The sequence below is a fragment of the Corvus brachyrhynchos genome, unplaced genomic scaffold (genome assembly GCF_000691975.1).
Source record: "Corvus brachyrhynchos isolate BGI_N302 unplaced genomic scaffold, ASM69197v1 scaffold467, whole genome shotgun sequence".
NCBI lineage: Eukaryota > Metazoa > Chordata > Aves > Passeriformes > Corvidae > Corvus > Corvus brachyrhynchos.
In genome coordinates, this window is record NW_008239309.1 from 1,090,789 (window position 1) to 1,096,652 (window position 5,864).

Sequence of the window (5,864 nt, forward strand, 5' to 3'; positions counted from 1 at the left end):
ACAGACTACCCTGATTTGGAATATTCAATAGAGCATTTTACATTACATATTTTATTCAAATTATGGAAGCAGATCTACTCCTGTGTTAGCAAAGTAGTGTCAGTGCTGATGTGAACAGAATGAGTCCTTGCTCTACTTGACCCCTCCTCATACATTACCTCATTAAAATGTATAATAGCATTCGAGCTAAGTCACATTAAAGCAGACACACTCCTTTTTCAAAGCCTAGAAAGAAATCCATTACCACTTCGGTATGTTAAAAAAAATGCAGGCTTCATAAAATGAATAGGAATATTTTGCAGTGCTGCACCTGCAACTCATAACATAAAGGTGATTATGAAAATATTAGGAGCAAAAAAGAATTTCCTTGGTGTATTTCTTATCTCACTAGTCCTCTTATCTTGTCAGCTTAGGCTCCAAACACATGTTTTGGCAAGGTGTGATCCCCATCATTTAGATGTTAGTAGGGGCTGGAGTAAGAGAGGTTGTTTCAGCTAATGGAAGAGCTGCTTATTTCAGTTATTCTGTGGGCAAGGGGCTCCCATTCTCTGTTTTCTTTTGTACCTAGCTACACTGAAGGAGGCCCTGGATTGGATTTCTCCACCATGACAGTGCCAGGACATTAAAATCTTGTCTCAGCTCCACCCAGGGAGGGTAGTCCTGATAGCCAAAGGTCAGTTGCAAACCATTGCCCGCAAGCCAGCTTTTCCCATAGCCAGCACAGCCCTGGGAGGCTGTTTAGGTAAATCCTCTTAGGCCAGCCTCAAAGCAAGAAGCACTGCTATCTCAGCTGTTTTCCACTTTACACATGCCCAGCTAGCCCTTTCCTCAGGAACAGCTGTGGGAAGGGACCAGGACCCCTGTGCCTCTAGGCCAGGCTCCCTTGGTAAGGCTAGAGCAGGGCATTAAAAAAAAAGCCGAAAAAACCCACTAAAAAAGCCCAACCAAAACCAACAGCCAATCAAACAAACAAACAGCAAAAACCTCCAAAAAACCCCATGACAATTGCCTCAAGTAGGGATTTTGATAAAACAGTAGATGGGAAGGAGGCAGGAGCAGGCAGCTTTAGGCTGTGACTGCGCACCAGTAGCAAGTGGATAGAGGGAATGTCGGCTTGGAAAAGTGAGTGTTTGCATCTCTTACACTGTTGTATCTTTCCTCTGGATATTAAATTACAACTTTAAACGCTGACAGGATACAGAGTTAAAAAGATTATTTTGCTATTGTATGCAGACAACTATGTTGGGCTGAAAGTATGCACAAATTAAATGTTAATCTGAGTGCAGGCATAATCTAATTATTGCTTCCTTTTGAAGTAAGAGGAACAATATTTACTGAGTAAATTATGGACGTCTAAAGGTAAAGCTTGCTTTGAAGATTAAACAACACACATGTTGTTAATTATTACAACCATACTTGACCCTTGTTACATTGCAAAAATTTGAACACATTTTGAATTTTCACAGAGATGTTGCATTTTAGAAGGCAGTACTTCATATCCTTGTCAATTGCCTTTTATTACATGGCAACATAAAAGAGAGCACCAAATATATGAGAGGCTGATTGTGTGGTATGTGCAGTGCATAGTTTCTCTGCAACACAGAGTAAAATCCCTCTTTTAGCATAGAGGGGCTGCTGGCAGCATGGGGAAGCCATCCTCACCAGCATGGGGCACGTCTGTGGGCTCCTCACACCCCAATATCTCTGCCCATGGGGAGACAAACCCTGGCCAGATGCATGCTGCAAAGGGCCCAGAGCATCCTGATTTTGTACTGGGGAGGCAATCATGACACAGATGTAGACAGAAGCAAGACTCTCTCCGAGAGATTAGACAATTATCCTTCTCTGCCAGCTGTAGGTTCTTGATCCATGAAACCTGTCCATAAAATTTTATGTTCCAGCCCATCTTATTCAGCTTTACTTTCATCACTAGAGCTTTACTTTCATCACTTTCATCACCCGGTAGCTTTATTATACACTAAACCCACATTAACAAAACCTCAAATAAAATAATAACACATTATTGTTATAATAATATAATTTCATAGAATACTTATACAGGTGTTTTTGTCAGTGACTCCCTGAATGCTGTACAAAAGCAACAGTTTCCACTATTGCTTGCACTGCTTATTTCCACGACTTATTTTTGAGTCCCTATCACTTTGTCTGATCATAATCTAACTTTGTGTGGAAGTGAAGCATTTTGTCAGAGTCCGTCAAGCTTGGATCCAGGTCTACATGTTTCAAACATCTGACAACTCTTTTATGTTCAGGCCCATCTTTGTAATTACCCCCAGATTTGATGATGGAAGTGGCAGAAATAATAGGTCAGAAACATCTGATCAATGTTTAGGGAAATGCTTCTGCTTATCAGAAGGCTATTGTGAAATTAAGTGATGAGCATAGTTGACTTCCATTTAATTGAAATTATAGACGGAAGGACTGCATTCTGGCAAATTTCAATTGTCCAGGTGTTCTGAACTTCAAATCTCCCAGAAGGAAGAATATTTTGAGTTTGGTGTCTGCAAACCATGCTGTTACACATGATCAGTGTACTTGAGAAGTATGTTGGAGTCCCTGCCAGTTCGTGGGGTTTTTAGTGCATGAGACTCAAACACAGTCCTGCTTGTAGGACAAGCAGAAGTAACCAATCATTTACCAATAAACTAAACTTCTTCCCCACCTGTTAGTGGTTCCATATCTTGTCCTTGAAAGTTGTTATCCTGATCCCTTTGAAGAATTATGCTGTAAATAAAATGAGAACAGCTGGAGTCGGGATTAGAAATTGAACTTCTGCTGTGCAAATTGTGATTTCCAGTAAAACAGCTGATGCACCCTACCGTCTGTCAATAATTACTTTGTGTGAAATATCCTTCAGTGCTCAGCATTTATTTTTTATGCCAAGAGAGGTTTCCCAAGGCTGCAAGCCATCTCTCTCACAGCCTGCACACAACCATTCAGCTTCAAGATAGGCACTGAAGGGATGAGAGCCAGACAAGGGTGTGATCTGAGCGATGCACAGGTTATCCCAGGGCCCCACCACTCTGCTGTGTGGCAAAGCAGGGTTGAACATGCAGCCAGCTCCCAGCATGACCTGTGGCATCAGCTTCAGTGACACCAAAAGGCTTGCTCCTCCCACAGCTAGGTTTTCCAGATTACTAAGCTGCCAGCACCTTTGAACTGATATCCATGTACAAGCTTCGGAGCTGGAACCCTTCCCTCAGCACCCATCGTTCCTCTTAGGGGCCATTAGAGGAATATGCCTTTTAGCTTACCTGAAACATTAACAAGCATCTGTAGTTTCTGAGGGAATCATCCACTCACAGTCTATAGATCAGCCACAAGCACGCTTTGCCTCCTTGTACCCTTGAGTTCATGTTACCACTTGAGTTCACTGTTACCACTTCATGGTAACAAGTTCTGCACTGCCAGACACAGAAAAATACCAACCACACCCTCTAGTCTGGGGCTGTAGATGTTTACTGAAAACTTTAAGGAAAATTATTATGATAAATCTTCCTACAGAAAGCCTTGGCAGCAACTGGAAGGTAGTCTGATGTGTTTAAGACATCTTCCATGGCATTCAACAGCAGCAGTAGGATTTCCTATGGGTTCATGACTTACAGCCCAGACATTCTGCATGGTTGTATTCTAAATATCAAATTAAGGTCATATGAGGCAAGGACATCATTTCCATGGTAGAATAGCATTTTCAAACCATCTGGAAGAAGGAAGGGAATCTTACTCACACATTCAGCTCTGTGCCAGCTTTTTCTATTCATAGGACATCTAAGGAGCACTGCCAGATCTCAAAGTAAATCATTAATTTGATGTGTGCTTCAAAGGAAGTCACACCTTAGCTTTGTACTCTCCAAGTCCTTCCTTTACCTGCAGCGCTGTCACTATCTGGCTGGGACTCAGATACAAGCTGTTTTGATAACATGCAAGTATCAGGCACATGGAGCTAATTTTATGAAGGCTGTGCCACCTTGTCAGTTTACCTGGTGGCCAGGCATCGGTTTAAAATTAGACCAAATCTGGTCATGTGGGACTTTGTGAGGGAAAGAAACATCAGCAGAGAGGCAATTTCACTCTTAATGTTTTCGTTTTCACTGACAATTGGAGTATGTCATTCTGAAAACTTGCTCCTTAATTAAAAGCTGGAAAGAAACCCCAGGGGATAAGGATAGTTATCCTCCACCAACTGAAAGCAGGAGATGCCCAGTCAGGGCTATTAAAGTTGTTTTTGTCCACTTGTCTTCTTTGTATCTGGGACTGACCTATAATGACTTGTTTTAGTATTCATTCAGCAATGCTAGGACAACTGTGTGCATGCAGGAAATGTGGACAGTTTTCATTTCAGATGAGACATTGCTTACTTTAACTAGGGGCAACACCAATTTTTCACATTTCTTGCACTACTCAAAAGGAGCACGAGTGGGTTCACGGCTAGGCCTGAGCATCTTCAATGAGCTGGACACAGGGAATGCAGACATCCTGTTTGTTCACTTGCATGGGAAGGCCGGGGCTCACACTGATCTTCCCAAGCTGTCTTCAGTTCATGCAATTGTTTATCCACATCAGTCTTTGTTTTTAGCAGTGGTAACCTGTGTGAGTGGAAAGTTCATGCCTCTGCATAGGTCTTGTAGTATGGCTTGGCAATTTTACAGAAATCTGATAAGAGATTTCCCTTGGGTCTGTTAGGCCTCCATGGTTGTTTGAACCTGCATGCTTCACTGTCCCTTTTGTAAATACCTGGTCCTTGCTCTCCCTGGCACTGGAATTAAAAAATGTGGCATCTAACCAGTTCTCAAATTATCAGTCAGTTAATAAGTAGTGTGATAAACAGACTTTTTTTCTCTGAATAAAAAAGCTTATTCCATGAAGGACCTTAGACATATCTAACTAGAGTGGAAACTCTTCCTGCCTTCTCTACACCCAGAGCACCTTTTCCATGTTTCTTTTCTCTTCTGGTCTCTACCCAGGATTTTTCAAGACTCAAACTCAGAATTTGGCAGGTGCTGCAGACCTCCCTGTGGCAGAACCTTTCCATGGAAGAGGTGGCAACATCCTGATCTGGGCCTGAGTGAGGAGAAGAGGAAGAAACTTCAGCACAGATGACCCATGGAATAAGAAACACAGCTCTCTGGGAATTTGGGAGCCAACTACTGACCTGAATAGAGCTGCTTCCAACACTGCTCTGCATGTCAGGGAAAAACATTGACATTCCCAGGTGAGATACTGGGATCATTTCACCTTCACAGCCCACAAAACCCTTGCAAGTTCTTCCACATCTGTGTGGCCTTTGATGATCTCCTGATGGAAGAAGACAAGTAGATTATCGTCTGATGCACTTTTTCAGAGCAAAGGGCTGGATTGATGACAACACTTTAGAATAATGCTAGCAAGGTTATCCTCTGAGGGTTTTCCTTTATACTGAAGAAATGAAACACTTTTTGCCATCAGCCTGCCAAATGGAGCCTTTATGCAAAATTCAAGCCACTGAATTCAGGCCACCCTCACAGACTTACCTCAGAATTTTGCAGCAAGACAGAAAAACATTTTTGGAGGTGTTGGGGTTTTAGGAGTTCTCCTAGTTTTTTTTCTGTTAAAGCAATTTTCCCCATACGTGTTGCTAGGGGGACAAATTGCTGGGTAGTTAAGAAAAACAAAAGAGCTAGCCATTGAAGAGGGGCGCATCTGGCTGCCCTTTTGTTTCACCTGGGTGTGCGGACAGTTGGTCCCCAGCTGTTTGGATGGAGAGGGAGGCTGCTTCCTTCGGCTGCTTTTCCTTCTGCCAGAGAAACCCCGGGATCCCAAGCCCGCCTTCCCTGCCCTGCTGGGAGCTGGGCCGTAGGTACCCT